Genomic DNA, 21250 nt, shown 5'->3' on the forward strand with positions numbered 1-21250 from the left:
AGAATGCCTGAATTCTGTCCAACATTTCTTCATCCCCTAGAAATTCCTCGCAGGTTTCTTTCAGAAAATTCCAGAAAATTTGAGAAATTCATCCAGAGAATATTTTAGATGTTTCTTTAATAATTTATTGAGATTTTTTCCAATGATTTTTAATCATCACTCACAGCCTTTCTAAAGCACACATTAGACCGTTTAAATCTCCTTGATCTTCAGAAAAATTCAAAGACATTTATCCAGGGATTCTGGATTTTGGAAATTTCCTAATGAATTCTTCCGGAAATTTCCCAGGTGATTCTTTACGGATTCTTAAAAAAAAAATCTTCCAAATATTCATTGGAATTATTTTCAGGGCTTTTTTTCATCCACCCAGAGATTCTTCCAGAAATTCAAGGATACTGTATAATATTTTTCAGAGATTACTTCAGAAACTCTCCCGAGATTATTTTACAGAAAAACGTTCAAACTATGTTCATAAATTTCACCATAAATTTCTTCAAGGGTTTCTCTAAATATTAACCCATGAATTCAATGGCGATTTTTCCAGTAATTTGCTAAATAAATTGAGAAATTACACGACAATTTCATCCAGAAATTTACCAAATTTAAAAAAAAAATCGTACATAGAATGCTCAACAAATCCTTCTATGGATTTTTTCAGATTATTTTCAGAAAATCCTTGAATCCAGTCCTCCTAGGATTCTTTAAAAAATCCTCAAAGGGTTCCTCTGGAAAGCCTTCAACAGAGTTATTCAAAAGTTCCCCCATGGGTTCATGCAGAAAGTACTACTGGGATTTCTTCTGCAACTACTCCAGAGAGGTTTTCAGGAAGTTTTCCCGGAATTTCATCGAAAATTAGTCTAACGATGTCTCCACAAATTAATAATCCATATGAAAATCTGTCATGAATTTCTAAAGAATTTTCTCCATAGATTTTTTCAGACAATATTCCAGGATTTTTTTTTCAGAAATTTCTTCAGAAAATCTTTTAGTGATTCATTTGGAAATTTTCTCCAAGGAATCCCCACAAATTCCTTTGGGAGTTTCTTCACAAATTTATCGAGTGATACTTTTAGGAAGTCGTTCATAGGTTGTATCAGAAATTCCTTCACTGTTTCCTTAAGAAATTTCCCTTGAGATTTACCAGAGATTTCTCCAAGAATTTCTTTAGAAAATCTCTCAAATGATTCCTCGGTTATCCTCCATGGATTCTTATAGAAAAGCCTCCAGAACTTCCTTCAGAAAATCGTTTAGAAAATTTTCCTCTGGTTGCTACAAAAATACCTCCAGCAATTCTGTCACAAAAAAATCAGAGATTCGTTTTCAAATTCAGAAACTCCTTGATAAATTCCTCTTACAATTCCTTCCAAAATTCTTCTTTAGATTTCTTTATTGAATCATCAATATGTTTTTTAAGAAGTACCTTCAAAATTTCCTTTTGAAACTCTTCTTTTGTTATTAAAAAAAGTTGAGGAAATCCTCCAGAAATTCCTTAAAAAATTACAACAATAATTTATTCAGAAAGAAAATTCTCCAATTCCTTACAGAAAATCTTGAACAGATTCCTTCAAAAAAATCATGCTTGAATTGCTTCAGAGATTTCTTCAGAGTCTCCTTCAAAGAGATTCCTCTGGTTTTTTTTTTCAAAATTGCTTTATTATCTAAAAATATCTCCAGAAATTCCTCCAGAAAATCTTCCTTATATTTTTTAAGAAATGCCTCCACTCCTCTAAAAGATTTATCAAAAAACCCACACTACATTAAGCCTTTTTTGACCACACCTGATCATCCTTTATACAATTATAAACACTCCTTAAACCCCTGAAAACTCCGTCGAATCTCGTTCTGAAACTGACGTTTAACCTCCCTTCATTTCTTATTAGGCCCTCTTGACCTCCTTCCGTTAAATGACCACACTTTAACTCAAAACTTCCCTGACGATCTCTCAATCCTTACTTACAACCAGTTAAAGGCCTTGTTAAACCTCTTAAATCTCCTTGATCCCGCTTCTCATCGATAAATTCCCAAAAAATCCATTATTTCAAAGACTCCTTCGAAAATTTTTGAAAGGTATTCTTAAAAATCTTTGAGAGATTCCTTTGGAAGTTTCTTCTGAAATATATCGAGAGAATCTTGTAGGAAATCTTTACCAAGGGGTTTCTTCTAATATTCCTGTAAGAATTTCTTCAGAAACTACTACAGAGTTTCCTTCACAAATTCCTCCAGAGATTGCCGAAAATTTTCTCCAAGGATTGCTTCAGAAAGCCTTCCATAGATTTCTTTATGTACTCTTCTGAAAATTTCTTCGGGGATTGCTTCAGAAGTCCCTTCAGGGATTCTTCCTTTAGAATTTCTTCCAAAGTTTTCTATAGATTTTTTTTTCAGAGATTCCTAAAGAATATCCTCCAGTTATTCTGTTATTGGAAATTCTCGATGACATGTCTACAAATTTTCCTCCAGGGATCCCTTTAAATACTTGTGCATGATTTCTTTTAAAGGTTCTAGAAGGACTTTTTTCCACCAGAGCAGAGTCCTACAGAAATTCACTCAAAAATTCCCAAGGGTATTTTGGGTATCTAAGTATTTCCTCAAAAATTGCTTCAGGAATTCATTTAGAAATTACTTCAGAAATTCATTTAGCAATACCTCCTGGAAATCCTCCTGAAATTTCTCCAGAGATTCCTTCAGAACCATCTCCAGCGACTCCGTTGGTATTCCAATGATTCCTCCACGAATTTCAATTCCAATCCAAATCCAATCCAAATCCAATCTAAATCCAATCCAAATCCATTCCAAATCCAATCCAAATCCAATCCAAATCCAATCCAAATCCAATCCAAATCCAATCCAAATCCAATCCAAATCCAATCCAAATCCAATCCAAATCCAATCCAAATCCAATCCAAATCCAATCCAAATCCAATCCAAATCCAATCCAATCCAAATCCAATCCAAATCCAATCCAAATCCAATCCAAATCCAATCCAAATCCAATCCAAATCCAATCCAAATCCAATCCAAATCCAATCCAAATCCAATCCAAATCCAATCCAAATCCAATCCAAATCCAATCCAAATCCAATCCAAATCCAATCCAAATCCAATCCAAATCCAATCCAAATCCAGTCCAAATCCAATCCAAATCCAATCCAAATCCAATCCAAATTCAATCCAAATCCAATCCAAATCCAATCCAAATCCAATCCAAATCCAATCCAAATCCAATCCAAATCCAATCTAAACCCAATCCTAGTCCTTTCCTAGTCCTTATCCTATTCTCTTCACATTTCTCGATTATGGCTAGTTTCCACTTGATAAGTACTGTGTAAAAGGATAGGATAAGTAATGCTCACGTAAAACTTTTGCAATCAAAATTACTTAAGCGTTCGCAGTTGATAAGTAATTCGCAACCAGAAAGCTATTTGCCAACAGATGGCACTGTCATGCGATGCTGTCAGTCATGTTGTTGTTTTTCCGTACGGAATAATATGTCGATGTATTATTCCGTGAGTAAAAGGGACATTTCTCTTTCTTTGTGTTTCTTCTTTCGCGCCTGCGCGTTCACAGTGTATTTAGCCGTGTCGCTCTAAAATGTGTACTCCGTCGTCCCTCAGCATGGCTGCATCTGAACACGAAATTGAATTTCTTGAGGTTGAATAATTTGCCGTTACGTAGTTTAAAAATTTATAAAGACACCCGAGTTCGAGTTTTGAAAAAAAGTAAATAGCATTTGAGTTTAGCTGATAAGGAGACAATGATTCTAAAAACTGTTGCATCATAATCATATCATTTCGTTTGTTGAATGTTCTATGGTGCACTAGAACCTGGGAAGTAAAGACTGTATTCGGTGAAATTTGGACACAGAAAATAATGTATAGCTTTTGATTGCGTTCACAAAATCAAATATTTTTTTGACCAGGAATAATATATAATGTGTAGCTAATACCATAACAATGGCAACAAATTCAGTTTGATATTGGCGCAGATATTGTTAATATCATAAAATAAGATTTTAGCATTTTTTTTTTCACCCGTTTTAAAAATTGTGTAGGTTATAATTTTGATGTAACTCGTCAAGACGTCTGAAAATTTGACTCGAAGTTCTTAACAGAGTATCAATAAAACTGATAAAAAAATCTCAAAATCGGTTCAATACGTTTTTCTAGTATTCAAAACTCAAATCGCTTCAAGGCATATTTTAGGTACTTTTGAATCATTTTATTCCGTGTGTACTATTTTGTTTGTACAACTGTCATGACTGTTCCGATTTTTATTTACATTTGAAACTGTAAAACCATTATAAAAACTGTTCTTAGCCAAATTGCTTGAACACACTAAGATTCAGATGTTCCAGCTCAGTAATTTTTTCACTGAGTTCAGTATTTTTTTCATCTTTTTACTGAGTTTTCAACAGCAGATTTATCTCGGTACACTCGGTAATCGTATTTACCGTTCACCAGTAACGATATTTACCGTGCATCAGCAACTTTTGACAGTTTGTTAGCTGAGCTCGGTAACTCATTTACAGAATATCTGCAAAAGAAACAACCGAGCGTACCGAGTTAAATCTGCTGTTGAGAACTCAGTAAAAACATTGAAAAAATACCGAGCTGATCTTAGTGTGAAAACTTTTCAAGTTATAACTATTTGAATGTCATGATACACAAAAAAAAGTTTTGCTTATTGTGACTTTGTGCCACATATGCGACTAAAACTTTATTACAGCTAGATCAAATTGAATGAAATTTTTACACAATATTTCTACATGTATACTTCACATACAGAACAGTTTTGATTGAAATCGGTTCAGTATTTTTGGTTCTAGAGCTATAACGGTGAAGAAGTGATATTTTTAAAAACGTTCGTTTGCTCATACTTCTCAAATGGCAAATTTCTTGTTTCAACGATATTTCCACCAATATTCAACTGATTTTGATGAAATTTGTATGGTATTAGCTTTACGTAATACACTATTCCTGGTAAAAAGTAGTCATTTACCATTTTATTAGGAAATCTTTCTGAATTCCAGGAATTCATTCCGAGATCCCTACGAGAATTGCTCTGAGATTCCCTCAGAATTTCTGCTTGGGATTCCTACAGAAATTCCTTCCTATATCTCTCTAGAAATTAATTCAGGATTGCTCCAGGAGTTCTTTCTGGGATACCAAAGGGAGTTCCCTTAGAGATTCTTCCAGCAATTTGTTTAGGATTTGTTCAGAACTTCCAGGAGTTCTCTCTAGGATTACTCCTGTAACTCCATACGGGATTCCTTCAGAGATTCCTTCATGGAATTCTCTAGAAATTCCTTCCGAGATTCCTCCAGAAGATTCCTATGAAATTATTCTAGAAGTTCTTTCAGGTATTCCTTCACAAATTTTTTATGATTTCTCCAAAACCTTTTGGAATGTCTTCAGATTTTTATCTGGGAAGAAACTATTGAAAGAATCTCTGAAATCGCTCGTGTAGATATTCCCTACAAAACTGCTGGAGATATTCCTTAAGAAGCTGTTGGAGGAATTTTATAAGGAACTCAAGAGCAAGTCTTGAAGTACTTCCATAAAGAATAAAAAAAACTTCTGGAGTATTTCCATGAGCAAAGTTTAAGAAACTTCCAGAATGAATTCCAGAATATGTAATCTGCAAGGAATCCCAGTAGAAGTTCTTGGAGGAATCCCGGAAGGATATCCTGGATGAGTTATTGGACAAATCTTAGAAGGAACTCCTGGAAGAACCTTGACTTTTTTCCAGGAGTCTGGAAGTTCTGAAGAAATTCCGGAAAGAACTTTTGAAAAATTCCCGGAAGATACCCCGGGTAAAATTTCTGGAGAGGTCGCTGATGCCACCCCTGGTGTAATCTTAGAAGAAAATCCTTGAGAAATACCAGAAGAAACTATGAGAGGAACCCATAAATTAACTCCTAGAGGAAATCTAGAAGGAGTTCCTGGAGCAATCCCGGAAGAAGATAGAAAAATTACAAAAAGAATTCTTTGAGGATGCACATAAGAAACGTCGAGAGAAAACCTAGAGGAATCTCAAAAAGTTGTATCTTAGAAAGAACTCCTGGAAGAATCACTGAAAGAACTCCAGGACGAATCTAAGAATTAATTCCTGTGGAAATCCTAGAAGGAACTCTTGAAATGATCCCTAATGGAATTCCTGCAGGAATCTCCGAATAAATATCTGAGTGAACCCCGAATAAAAAATACTTAAGAAATCCCGGATGAAATTATTGTAGAAAAGTTCGAAAAAACTCCTGGTAGAATCTTAAAAAACACCTCTGGAGAAAACCCTGAAGGAACTCCTAGAAGATCCCAAAATAAAAAACAAAACAAATAAATAAATCCTGAATTAGAAGGAACTCACGGAGGGATTTTTTGTAGAACTTCTAATGAAAATCTCAGATACATTTTGTGAGAATCCCGTGCGAACTTCTGATGGATTTTTCCGTGGAACATCTGGAAGAATTTCAAGAGGACTTTCTGCGAAACCCCGAAGAAAAACCTTCGTACGGAATGCCAAAAGATTCATCACAAAGCATCTTTCGTGGATCTTCATTAAATTCCCCGTGAAGCTTTGTCCTACCTCGTATTTCATCTCAAACTCCACAAGGTAACCGTCAGAGTCACAGCAGAATTCCTCCCACCGTAGTCTGAAATCCAATATTGCAGAAATTATAATTAGTATCCAACCATAGTTCTCGCTATAATACCATTAAAAGTTCCCTCAGAATCCCAGCGCAATGTCTCTCATTAGCATTTCCCTTGGAATTCCGTTGAAATCTCACCCCATACGCGCGCAAAAATTAAATTTAAATTTCAATCACACTTCCTGAGGAAACGAGCGAAATTTCTCTAAGTCCAAATCGTAAACAACAAGGCCACGAAACGCCACACGAACAACGAACAATTTATCTAGCAACCGCCGTATGCAGTGCCCTATTCTTCACATCCTTCTTACAGCATCGTTTCGTAAAAATGCTGTCGGTTAAACAAATGTCAAAACTACTTACGGAAAAAGGAGGAATTTTACTTGAGCGCTCTACTTGGGAACTGGAAACTTACCATTAATCGCCTCAAAAATCCTCACATTAGCACACCGCTAACGCGATTGATTTATGCATATTCCCTGCCCCATATACAACTATCATCCCATATCGATGCGAACGTAAACTGTCCTAAATGTTTGCGTGCAGTTTCACCGTAGGAGCTCACACTTGGAAAACACATTTCCTTCAAATATTTTGCCAACCCCAGCTGGATCCTTTCACTGCGTGAATATTGCCACAGTGGCATACCGTACTCACCAGTTCGGAAGCATCCACCCGGCACTATTTTATCTTGTCCCACGTCACCGCACCGTCGTCGACGATCTAGTTCTCTTTCGTCACCTTCTCGCCGCAATTCCCAGAGCCATTCGTTCGATATAACAACCATCTACCGCTGCGCTGCGCTGGCTGTTGGCACCAAACCAAATCTCTAGCTTCGACGCTAACCAACTCAGACTGTCCTGCTGGAGTCCAGGACCTGGACTACTCATGGTGCATGGTGGTTCTATACGAACGACAGATTTTTTTCTGTAGGTGTACTCGCGGTAAACACTTGCTCCCTGAGTACACCGTTCGGAGTCGTCTACTTCTGGTCTACGTATACAGCTGCTGTCCATCGCCGACAGGCTCACCGGCCAGCGATGACAACGCCAACAACGACGACGACGACGACATCTTTCAGCTTTCTGCCGCTCTGCTGGCTTCCATTCGTTTTTATTCCAAACATATTGTGTGTTGGTTGAGGCACGGAGGTAGAGAGAGAACCAGGACAAGATAAACAAGCGAAAGCATCGAAAGTCATTTGGGGAGTGGGAAGAGAATCATGATTCTGTTTCACCCCGGTATACACTAGTCGGATCACCGCAGCAGCCAACCAACCAGACTGACCTCCAAAACGATGATGATAATGCTGTTGCTGTGATACATAAATGGCACAGGAATCTCTCCTTTCAGGGGCGTTAATTGACATCGCGTAATAGGAAACTCATATTATATGAACAGATTTTAAAAAAATGTTTGTTATTTGCTATGGTTTACAAAATACCAAGTGCTCTCCATAAACCAAAATTACGCTTCAAACCCATGGAGGCGCATGGTAGCCTAGCATCCTGAATGCAGGTGTTACCGCGATAACATCTATCGAGACTCACTGGGCACCGATCCTGTAAATGAGTAAATTATAGATTTACAGCGAAATCGATGTAATCACAGGAGAAAACGTGTGAGATTGAAGATGTTGGGTGTAGCTTCGGACCTCGTTTTCCCAGCATGTTTTTTTTTTTGGGTAAGAACTTGGGGCATATGACTACTAATGACTCCTTGTCCTTATTTGTTTATTGCATCCAAACAATATTTCATTTTCAAAATTCGTATCATCTACCCACAATTGGCCGTCACACAGACAAACGACGAAGCACCCACCCATTCACTAACCTCTGGTTCATTTTTCTCTTTCACCTCTCTCCGGTGTAGCGTTCGCAGTCCAACGGAAGTTATTTGACGCTGACCGCAGTGGAGCCAACGATGTCCGGTCGTTACACTTGCGAAGTGTCCGCAGATGCGCCCTCCTTCCACACAATGATTGTCTCCAGCGAGATGGAAGTTGTGAGTGAGTATTCCGTTACCTTCATTTATACTTGCTAGCTAGTTTTCCTGACTACCTTTGTAGTGACTTGATTTGACCAACTATTGTTGATCGAAACGCAATAAGGGACTAAGAGACTAAGACAGTTCACACTATATAAACAAGGCGCCAAAAATCAATAACACCCCATTAGCCATAAATACGTTTGCCATACGAACGCTTGACATACAACTAATTTCAGACCGGACGATTGCCAAAATGTACAATGGATGTTTGCCATACATTTTGAACTTTTTGACACAAAGTAGAAGATATAGATGACCAACTTTAGGGGCCATTCATTAAGTACGTCACGGTCCTAGGTGGGGTGTGGGTTGTGAAAGTGTGACAAGCAATGTATTAAGTATAGGAAAAACCCATACGAAGGGGAGAGGGGGGGGTCGAAAATTCCCAATTTTAGCGTGATATTCTCCTAGGCATTCTTTCAGGAAATTTTTCAGGCATTCTTCCAGGGACTCCTCCTTGGATTCTTGCAGGGATTCCTCCAGGAGATTCTCCTGGGATTGCTTCAGGAGTTCTTCCTGGGATACCTCCAGAAATTCATGCAGGCATTCCTCCAGGAATTTCTCCAGGGTCTCGTCCAGGAATTCCTCCAGGAATTTCTTCTGGAATTTCTCCAGGAATTTCACGGGAATTAATCAAAAAAATCCATCATAAATCATGTCAGCGTCTCATCTAAGAATTTCTCCAAGAAACTCTTCAAAATTTCTTCCACGATTATCTCTAGGAATACCTTCTAGAATTTTTTTTCCAGGATTACTCCAAGAATTCTTCCAGATTTTCCTCCAGGAACTTCTGCAGGGATTCCTCTAGGAATTCCGCCAAAAAATTTTCAAAATACTTGTTCAGGGATTTTTCCAGGGATTTCTCCACGAATTTCTCCAAGGATTCCCCCAGGGATTCCTTCAGAAATTCGTTTGAGGATTTCTCCAGGAATTCCACCAGAAATTTCTCTAGAAATTCCTCCAGGAATTTCTCAGGGGATATTTCAGAAGTTTCTCACAGAGTTTCTCTAGAGATTCCCCCAGAAATTCATCCAGTAATTGTTGCAAGCATTCCTCCAATGATTCCTCCAGTAATTCCCAAAGGAACTCCTCCAAGAAATTCTCCAGTAAGAAGTAAAAATATCTTCAGGAATTCCTCCAGCAATTTCTCTAGAAATTTATCCAGGAATTGCTCCTGGACATCATTCACAAATTATTTCAGCAATTTCTCCAGGATTTATTCCAGAAAATCTGCAGGGGATTTTTTCATAATTTATGCATCCTTGCAGGAAATTTTCCAGTAATACTTTCAGGAAATTTTCAGGGACTCCTTCAGGCATTTCTTCAGGAATTTTACCTGAGATTCCTTCATGAATTGCTTCAAGGTTTCCTCCAGGGATTTCTCCTCGAATTTCTCCAGGGATTTCCCCAGGGATTCCTCCAGAAGTTCCTCTAAGGAATTCTTCAAGGAAATTCTCCAGGAATACATTCAGCAATTTTTCAGGAATTCATCCAGGTATTCCTCTAGAGATTCTTCCAGGGCATTCTTCACAAATTTCTTCAAGATTTCGAACTGGCTTTCTCAGTCTAGGGAAATTCAAAACGACTGGTTTTGTATTGCCCGACGTTTCGGCCTTGTGTATTTGGCCTTTTCAAGGGTAAAACTGTCCCTTGAAAAAGGCCAAATACACAAGGCCGAAACGTCGGGCAATACAAAACCAGTCGTTTTAAATTTCCCTAGACTGAGAAAGCCAGTTCGAAATCATAAATCAAATTCCAGTCGAAATTCACGAAAAAATTTCTTCAAGTATTCCCCCAGGCACTCCTTCAGAAATTCCTTCAAAGATTTCTCCAGGAATTCATCCAGAAATTCCGCTACAAATTCCTTCAGGATTTCAAGGGATTTTTTTCAGAAATAGATAATTAATGGAAATCTTCCAGAATTTCTATAGAGATTTCTCTAGAACTCTATCTAGTAAATATTTCAAGAATTCCTCCAGGAATTTCATCATAGCTTCCTCCAGCAATTCTCACAGGAATATCTCCAGGAATTCCTCCAGGTATTCCTCCAGGATTTGATCCAGGAGTTTCTAAACGAATTTCTTCAAGGAATCTGTTGCGGGAACCATTGGGTCGACAATGGTAAATAGTGCGACCGGGCACTCCCTCTATCCTACAGGACAGGATTGTCAGGAAAATACGTCAACCGATGATGATCCGCAAATTTGAAGTACCTGCATCAAAAGAAAAGTATGAGAATCCGATTACGTTGAAATTGAAGTTTCCCTAGATTATTGATTATAAATACTTTATTTGAAGTTCTTTCTTTATAAATTGAATTCGTATACTATCATAATGTTATTTGGTAGGTAAGCATTTATTTCATTCAACGTTCTATCTTAATTCAAATGAAACCTAAATTCACAGTTATCGACAAAAGATATCGCAAAGGCACAGCCTAAAACTGTTCTATTCGAAGTAGAATATAGTAATTACACTGAAATGTAAGTACCACAAATGTAAAAAACTGACCCTTTATTTGATTCGTAAATATAATTGCAGCTTTGAAGCTGTGCAGTAGCAGCTAGCAAAATTTCAGTTTTATTGGCGATATCGCAACAGAATCCTTCAGGAATTCTTTCGAGGATTTCTCCAGGAATTCCTTCAGGAATTCCACTACAAATTCCTTCAGAAATTTCTCAAAAGATTTTTTGAGAAAAAGAGAAGTTCATTCAGTAATTCTTTCAAGAATTCCTCTAGAGGTTCCTACAGCAATTTTCACAGGAATACCTCTAGTAATTCCTCCAGGCATTTCTTTAGGATTTTATCTAGGGATTTCTCCAGAAACTTTTACAGGAATTCCTTCAGAAAATACCACAGTATTTTTTTAGGAATTCCTCCAGAAATTGCTCCTGGACATCCTCCAGAAAGTATGTCAGGAATTCCTTCACGAAATTCTTCAGGAAATCCTCTATGAATTTCTTCAGCGATATTTCCAGGAAATTCTCCAGAAATACTATCAGGAATTTTTCAGGGATTCCTCCAGACATTCCTCCAGAGATTCGTCCAGGAATTGCTTCAGAGATTCTTCCAGGACTTTTTCCACGAATTTCTCCAGGGATATTCCCAGCGATTCTTCCAGGGAATCCTCCAGAAATTCCTTCAAGGGTTCTTGGAGGAATTTTTCCTGGAATTTCCCTAGGGATTTTTTTTTTCAGATATTTCTCCAGCAATGCCTCCCAGAATTCTTCTGGAGAATTCGTGCTGGGTCTCAACCAAGAATTCTTTCAGGAATTACGCCAGGAATTTGTTCAGAAGATTCTCCAGGATTCTCTTTAAAGACTTTCCCAAGAATTGCTTCAGGGATTTCTCCAGCAATTCCTTCAGGGATTTCTCAAAGATTTCCTCAAGAGATTTCTTCAGAAATTTTTCTAGAGATTCCTCTCAGAAATCCTCCAGGAATTTCTCCAGAATATTCTCCAAGGAATCCTCCAGAAATTCATCGATTTCTTCTAGAATTTCCTCATGAGATCTCTTGAGATATTTCTCTAGGTATTCCTCCCATAATTTATACAGGAATTCCTCCTGGTAGACTTTCAGAAATTCTTCCAGGGATTGCTCCAGGAATTCCATCAGGGATTCTACAGGGCTTCCACCAGGCATTCCTGTAGGAATTGCTCCAGGGATTCATCCAGGTGTTTCTTTAGTGATTTAGGGAAATCTTCCAGGGATTGCTCCAGGAATTCCTCAAATGATTTCTACAGAAATTCCTCTCACGTTGTCTTCAAAAATTCATTCAGGAGTTCTTTCGGAAATTTCATTAATCCTTCAATCATCTTTTCAGGGATGTACCCAAGAACTTCTCCAGGATTACCTGATGTTTTTTTTTAATTATTTCAAGAATTTCTGGAAGAACTAAATACTCCAGAGAATAGTATTGGAAGATAATTTTTAAAGGACTTATACAGGCACCAGGAAATTCTAGGTTATTCCTCAAAAGTTATATAATTTCTTATGAATGTTTTTCTATAATTTCTTATGAATGTCATCATCAAAAAAAAATCAGAGCAAAATCATGCACAAATGAATTAAAAATCCTTAATCTTCCAGGAATTGGTCACCGCTACTAGCACCACGTTGATTTATGTAGATCAGACGAGCTTTTTTAACGTGTTGTATAATATACAACAGCGTGACTGCTGAAGGGTTAAATAATGCTTTTAGGATATAATGTTATTATTTAATCGTATTGAGTTTAGTTATTCAAGCTAGAAGCTACAAATTTGCCAAGGGTGCTTGCCCACACACCAGCCCCCTCTACCCGAAAAGCTGGCTACGCCCTTGGCCGTACCGTCTACTCTAATCCTTCACCATACACTCTACACTATTCTCCATCCTAACATTTTCCCTAACCCTCTAGCCTCCAGCCTTCATCATAGCTCATACTACCATTCCGTGGCCACCATCTTGGATTATGGCCTACCATCTTGGATTTTAAAATAGCATCAAATATCGCTTTTTGGCTTCTACTCATCGAGCCCGATTGATAGATACCCAAATTGCATGATATCATAGCTTAAACATTCCGGCCGCCATCTTGGATTATGGTCCGAAATCTTGGTTTTCAAAAATGGCGTTTGAATTCTATTCGTAAAACTTGGTGGATTTACAGTTCATCGAAAATAATTAGACTCGATTTTTTTTATTTCGTCATTGAGGTGACCAATTTTTAGATAGGGTGGCCCTAAACTAAAAATTTTCAATAAATCATAACTTTTTAACCAGTTGACTGATTATAAACTTCTTTATTTTGTTTGAAAGCAAATATTTATCTCACTTTTTGTCCCACCACTTTTGTACTGGTCGAGGGGGGAGGATAAAAATAATAAAGCATTTATTTTGAAAAATATTAAAAACTCATCTGATTTGTTTAAGAATTTTTAGCAAGAACAGGAAATTTGATAAATATTTTTCAACTGCCCTCTCAAAATGTAAAATCCATCCAGAAAAATTTTAGGGGGGGGGGGAACAAAAAGTCAAATATAAATTTGTTTCAGCCTAATAGTTTAAAAAAAATATGCATTTATTTATTTAATTTTTTATCAGAAAATTCAGGAGATTTGGCGTAACATACAAAAAATTAGAGATGTATGTTTTTAGTTTATGAGATATGATTTTTTTGAATAAAGAGGGCCACATAATTTAAAACTAGCTGCTCTAAAATTGCCTGATATTGTAATTCGTCATTCAACTATGCCTTGTATTGCTTTTTTTGCGTGGGAAATTTCTCAAAAACTAAGGAACAATGGTATCTGATTTTTTATACGTTACGCCAAATTTCCTGAATTTTAAGATAAAAATTTGAAACCAGGATCCCGATCCCATGAAAACGTGGAAAAGCTAAAATCGACACTGATTTTTCATTTGGGCCTAACTGACATTTTCGAGTATGCGAAGAAGACGACTACATGTTGCTATAGAAACAAAACGAATAATGATTTTGTTTGTTTTGATCAAGTTATTAGCGAAAGAGATAGTCGACGAAGAGAAATCGATCAAGTAAGTTAGGCCCTTATGAAAAATCATTGTCGGAATAATTGAATATATTTTGCTCCTAAACAAAATTTGGCGGAAGAAATCACGTTTAAAATTCCCAGAAATAGGAATCTTTGAAATAACTCTTGGATAAATCCCAGAAGCAACTTCTGATCAATCTTGGGAAATCTTGGAGGAATCCCAGAATAAACTCAAGGAGGTATTCGTAAAGGAACTCCTGAGAAAATCCTCGAAGGAGCTTCTGGAGGCATCCAAGAAAGACTCTAAGAAATTCCTTGAGGAATCTCAGAAAGAACTCCTTAAGGAATCACAGATGAAACTTTCGGAGCACCAAAAGGAACTGCTGGAGAAATTGTCTTAAAAGGAAATCCTCAGGAACTTGACGAATCCAAGAAGAAACTTTTTGTGGATTCCCAGATTTAATTCCTGGAGGAACACCAGAAGAAACTGCTAGGGTACACTGAAACCTCCATTTAGGTAGGATACATTTAGATAAAATCTATTTAGGTCCCTCCATTTAGGTAACGTTACCCAAATGGAATTTGATTGTGTTCAGAGCCAGTTGGAGTACTCAAGAAATCAGATAAAGTTGGTTTACGGAAAAAAGCAGAATTAAGAGTTAAGGGACGTTTACGGAGTGTTTAAGGGTTAAAAGTTTAAGGGTATCCGAGAACTCCCTGGAGTTTTATGCTCACACAGCCTCATGTTGCTATGTGTTGTTAAGTGGTGAGTTCGTTGTCAGTTTGAGGATCTCCAAGAACTTTCATGCATATCCAGCTTTTTACGCTATGCTGAGGGGTGATTCAACTTTGACAATTCTTGCCGACAGCCCTTGCAGCATCAGAGCACATCAGAGTAGCCAAAAAATTTTCAGTTCAATTCTATCAAAACGTCAAAAATTTTCACCATTGCTGTTGGCTTGTGTTTTTCTGCAGGACTTAATTCTTTTCTCTAACTTTCTTTTAATTTTAGGTTCATAATTGCCGTCACCATTTGTGGTACCGAAATTAATGGAATCGAAGGGCAAAACCATGAGCTGACCTAGGAGCTGACATTAATGGGATAAATGATTTTGTTAAAATGACCGGAACATCCATCCATTCACTCGGCAGTGCATGCTACATATGAACCATAAATATTATCTGCAACGTAGGGCTAGAAGTAGGGAGTATAAAAAAATATTTTGATTACTAAAAAACCTGAAGCACGAAACTCGTCCGAATTTTTTTCTATGTTTTGATTCATAGAAAAAGGATTCCATAATAGATTAATTGCATTGACCAATTACATTCTGGATCAGCGAAGAAAAGGATTATAAGGAAACGTTGAATATGCTCAATGTAATGATATACACAATTTCTTTGGAAACCTTTTTTCAAATGCGTTGCGTGGCTGAAGTGGTTATATGGTATAGAAGACAGAGTGACCACTTTTTGTGACCTTGAACAATAGGTATGGTTTATTTTCAATAACTTAACCCTACCTTCCAGCCTTTTCCAGCAAGCTAGAGCTAGAGAAAAGTCATTCCATTTTTGTAGGATTTCACCACATAATAATGGATTTATACTTTCATGCATTCATTTGAAACATCGACCTAGAATTTCGACTGGATAGGTAAACTGGCAGGGAAAACGATACAAGTTTAGATATTTTTTTAATTGCAGAGCAAGTTGGATTTGTCTTTTTGGTTGATAGCCCATTAATGTCAGCTCATAGTTTTGCCCTTCAATTCCATCAATTTCGGTACCACAAATGGTGACGGCAATTATGAACCTAATGCCGTTTTTCTTTATTATCCAGTTCCAACCTGGGTTGGAACTGGATCAGATCACAGTTTCAACCCCAACCCGACTTCGGTTTCGCTTGTACTAAAGTTTGTTTGACGTTGTTTGTTTACACATTTTGCGCCAATCCAGTTCCAACCCAGGTTAAAAAAGAAAAACGGCATAAAATTAAAAGAAAGTTAGAGAAAAGAATTAAGTCCTGCAGAAAAACGCAACCCAACAACAATGGTGAAAATTTTTGACGTTTTGATAGAATTGAACTGAATTTTTTTTTGGCTACTCTGATGTGCTCTGATGCTGCAAGGGCTGTCGGCAAGAATTGTCAAAATTGAATCACCCCTCAGCATAGCGTAAAAAGCTGGATAGGTCATCGGTCATATCAATGATTCTTTAAGGTTCTTCAAGAACTCCCTTGAGTATAGGTCATCGAATCTACGAGGGCTAGTAGTTGTATCTAAGAGCATGATGAATGTGGTTTATACTCACACAGCCCCAGGTGGGTTCTATGATTGTGTAGCATATCCGAGAATTCCCTAGAGTAGGCCATCTGATCTACTAGCGTAATCAGTGGTCTATTGGAGTATTATGAATGAAATTGATGCTTGCATAGCCTCATGCAACTATGTGCTGTCAGGTAGTGAGTTCGTTGTCAGTTTGAGGATCTCCAAGAACTTCCTTGACTCTTGAGTATAGGTCATCGGTAACGTATTTAGTTGTATCTAAGAGATTAACGACTAAGGTTTATACTCACACAATCTCAGGTAAGCATGATCTATCAAGTTTTGAGTTTGCAGAACCTTTAAGGGTCTCCAGGAACTCTCTTAAGTGTAGGTCATCGTATCTACGAGGGCTACTAGTTATATCTAAGAGCAATGCATTAAGAATGAAGTTTATACTCACACAGCCCCAGGCAGCTATGTTCTATCAAGTGGTGGGTTCTATGGTTGTATGCGAGTATCCGAGAACTCCCTGGAGATAAGGGCATCTGATCTACAACTGTAATCAATGATCTATTAGAGAATTTTGAGGTCGAAATACGTATCTGTCAAAGGATGCAAATTCTTAGTGGAATTCAAAGGAACCGTACTTAACCCGATTTTCTTTTTATGTAATTTAAATTGTTTTTTTTTTTACTTTACAGTCATTGCACAATTATGGGTCACTCTGTCACAATTATTAGTCAGTCAGTTCTCCATGCTATTCAAATGGAAATGACCCATAATTGTGGGTGACCCATGATTGTGCTATGACTGTACTCATCAAGCCCGATCGCTAGATATCCATATTGCATAGTATCATAGCTCACACCACCATTTCGTGGCTGCCATCTTTGATTATAGTCCACCATCTTGGTTTTCAAAATGGCGGCGGATATTTATTTTTAAGTTCTACTCATCAAACCCTATCGATGGAGACCCATATTGTACAGTATCCGAAAGCGCGTTGCAGTAAAATAGCATACATTCTAGGGTTTTGGCAGTCATTTTGGTACCTAAAACGTCATCTTGGATTCCAATACCCCTATAATCACCTCTACAACCAAAGGAATGTATATGCCAAATTTGAATGGAATTGCTTGACATGAACTATAACGATCAACAATTGTTAAGATTCAGGAAAATAAATTTCTCTCGTATTGGAAATGTGCTTGATCGTGACAATATGTAAACTTTGCAGCATCGTTTTCGCCACCTAGTGAACCAGTCACAAATTATGTTATCCACTATGAACAAGGTATGGATGTGGATAACATCGTCTCTGAAAAAAGTATTCTTAAATGTTGCATAATTCTGAAGATATTCACATCAAAGGGACTGCTATATTCATAGGACGCTGGGCGTTCGGGGCATCTGTCCTATACCTGAAGAACGGTTAGCAAGAGAATAGTCTCAGAACACTTCGAAGACTACCACCGGAAGTATTCCGAGTGGCGCAGTATCATAACGTCCGATGCCATAATGTCCCATGATTTTATGACGCGTTTTTTATGGCATAACGTCCGAACATGCAGATATGCCACAAAATCCAAGGAAAGAAAGCACATAGGATGTTATAACGCATCCAAACTTTTGGACGTTATTTCGCAAAAAAAACGCGATTTAACGACAGCATGGCCTCGAACGTTGTGTTCCGGCCCCATTCCGGGTGTCCCACAGGAAGTGGTCAAATATGAAAGTAAACCACAGACAAACAGACATATTACTTAGAAGAAAATTGCTTTAAAAACATCATTTGGCCTCTCACTAGCACCCTCTGTAATGTTCAATCCGAAGCATTTATTTGCAGGTGTTGTTTCCCTCGGCTCGATGTAACCATTTTGCAGGTGACGACTCCCCCGTGGCGTCATACATTCATAAAACATGAATGAATGTTCATGATTGAGTCATTTTATGTAAACATTGATCGGCGTCGCGTTCATTTCTCTCCAAAATTAAGAGGTGATGTAGGCACAGCAGCGCCACCATGACACATGTGAGCACAGTTCGAACCACACGTTATTTTCAAAATGACCGTTAAATCGTGCGATGATTTAGGTTTGAGTAGTATGTCTGTTTGTCTGTGAGTAAACCAAACTCATACATGCCACCCATCAAGAAGCAGTTTTTGATAACCTAATGAAGGATAAGAAAATAGTCTCAGATCATATTTGGACAATCAGAAGTGCTCTGGAACCAGTGTCAGGTGTCCCGCCGGATGTAAAAGTGAACCAAACCCATGTATGCGACGCATCAAATCACAGATTTTAAAATCCTAATGATCGGCTAGCAAGAAAATAGGCTTAGACGATAATAGAGACTACCAGTAGTGTTGCAGAACCAGCGTTGGGTGCTTCGTCAGAATTACGAAAACGGACAAAATCAATGTACGCGATAAATCTGTGTAAAAGAACAAAATCTCGACAAAACTAAAGCGATAAAGATTGACCTCGAATGCCAAACAACAGCTGTTTACCATTATTTTATTTTTGAGTTTCTTAAGTATTCTGTCAACTGTTTAAATTCAGAAAAAATACTGGTGAGATCAAAATAGCATGCTTCTTCGCGTTAAACAACAAAACCGAGAAAATATTTTTCATTTCAGAACCCTATTGGACGATGTCTTTTATAAAATTCTTGCTTTTCTAAATAAAGTATTCTTAAGATACAGGGACACATAGCCTACAAGAAATGCTAGGTGGATTAATCTCGAATAGTTTTTACGTTGCAGGGAAAGCCTGAAAAAAACTAAAAAATATGATTTCAGCATAATGGCTATGAATCTCTTCATGATTTTTTCCCAGATTTTGATAAAAGCATGTCTTAGAAAACTGATTGAAATAACGAATATGATAAAAAGTCAGATCTTTTTTTGTGTTTGATGATAAATAATAAATGCAAAAGATGTGCAAATCTGCCTCCTCCTGTTGTTAACATTTCGTGAAGTGAGAGCGGGCTCTCCGACCCCATCTATTGGGAGTATTCCCATTGAATATTGAGTATTGAGGCCTTTTTACTGAAAGGAAATTGAGCAATGGAAATGAAGAACAATGATGCCTATGATGCGCTAATTTTCAACTGCAAACCTTCAACTTATTTGCACCAGCTCAGTTTCCAACCGATTGAGCTGAATCTTTCACAGATTGTTCTTCTCATGCAAAGGCACGATTCTAGAGTGTGCCCCGTGGAATTTTTCGACATTTTTGTATTTGGGCCAGTCTAGCCTGCAAACACCTGAAAAACTAATTCAAGCGCCTACCGAAACCATTCAAGTGAAGTCCCACATTATCGAAAATAATCATCGATTAGAATAATAACATGTAACGAACATTGCGGAAATAGCCTGAGGTCATTTCTTGGCATCTGCACTGTATCCGTGCAGCAATAAATATGCATCAATATACAAACCACCCTAAATCCACCGCATGTCGTTTGTCCCACCATCACATCATCGATGCAATCGCCGTGTGGTTGCTACTACATAGTCATTACCGCCTTGCCATTCCAGATATTCCCATGAGCAAACCGCTCATCTCGGGACTGAAGCCGTACTACCGGATAGGAGACCTGCTAATGGGAAACTGTACATCTTACTATTCGAAACCTGCGGCCAATCTGACGTGGCTCGTCAATGGCAATGAGGTATAGTACGTGAGTCTCCCGTGTTGTACATCCCACCAACCCTGGCTGTTATTTCATTTTAATCATCATTACATCTGCGCTAGCAAGCGAATCGAATCCAGCGAACGACAGCCCAAAGCTGTACAATATTTGTGTGGATCTATAATGTAGGCTTTATATTCTTGAATACATCATACTCCACAGGTCAGCCCGAAGCAGACGGTCCTGTACTCCATCGTTCGGGATCCGGACAATGGTCTGGAAACGTCCATCCTGGGATTGTTCTTCCAAGTCACCAATTACTATGTGGGCCGCAGCAAGCTGAAGGTAAGCTGAGGCGAAATGAACAGTATTTAATGCGCAGTTGACCGTTAAGTGAAATGCTTAAATACTTTATTGGATGTTCGATGAAAAATCAGGAAATATGATATAAGATATAAGCACTCCGGAGCAAAAATTTGAAGTCACTCAATAAAACAATATCTCTGCCAATTTATACATTTACGATTTATACATTTCCCATGTTCCAGCAACAATTGTACTAATGAATTCTGTTCTCCCTCTTGATTAACATATGACATTCCACCGTCACAATCGTGCCACAATCCTTCACATTCCCATCACACGCCCATCCGGATACTGCCGCCCCTCTGTGGGACCGGACCAGTTCACATGTGTGGCCCGAATTTACAACGTGTACGAGCAGCGCACCGAGCGGACCCTGGAAGACGAACGGCCCAACATGCTGGCAGCGTCAGCGTCGGCGTCCGCATCACCGGTGGGCCTCAACGTGAACAACCACCACATCCACTCGCTGTACGAACAATTTCCGGCGTCTTCCTATCACCACCTCGACAGCGGCGGCGGGGGCGGCGATTTCGACAATCAAAACAGCGATGCCTACATGACTCAGCTGCAAGGTAATTAAGGGATCATTATGTTGGTCGAGAATTGGGAATGGATGGCGATGACGATGGCGCATGGCGGTGATGATGATTATATGCTTTGCTCATCGTTCTTGTCGTTTCGATGCATCGTAATATATTTTAGCACTACTGGTTGGTCAGAGCGCCCGTGGGTGGAAGAGAATTTTCCAATCGAACTACCTTTCTTGAATGCTATTAAAGGGCTAACGACAATTT

The 21250-nt window shown here is 38.1% G+C and overlaps 1 non-coding gene across 1 annotated transcript in view; it reads left to right on the top strand.

Moving 5' to 3' along the window:
* LOC109407210 (uncharacterized) overlaps nucleotides 1-21016 on the top strand; it is a 71166-nt gene extending 50150 nt beyond the window's left edge. The window contains exons 3-6 of the transcript XR_003893744.2: nucleotides 8516-8651; nucleotides 19996-20129; nucleotides 20313-20435; nucleotides 20776-21016. This is a non-coding gene — a transcript (uncharacterized LOC109407210). The remainder of the gene's footprint in view (nucleotides 1-8515; nucleotides 8652-19995; nucleotides 20130-20312; nucleotides 20436-20775) is intronic.
* Nucleotides 21017-21250: the final 234 nt, after the last annotated feature.

Source organism: Aedes albopictus, chromosome 2 (assembly GCF_035046485.1).
Source record: "Aedes albopictus strain Foshan chromosome 2, AalbF5, whole genome shotgun sequence".
NCBI classification, from domain to species: Eukaryota; Metazoa; Arthropoda; class Insecta; order Diptera; family Culicidae; genus Aedes; species Aedes albopictus.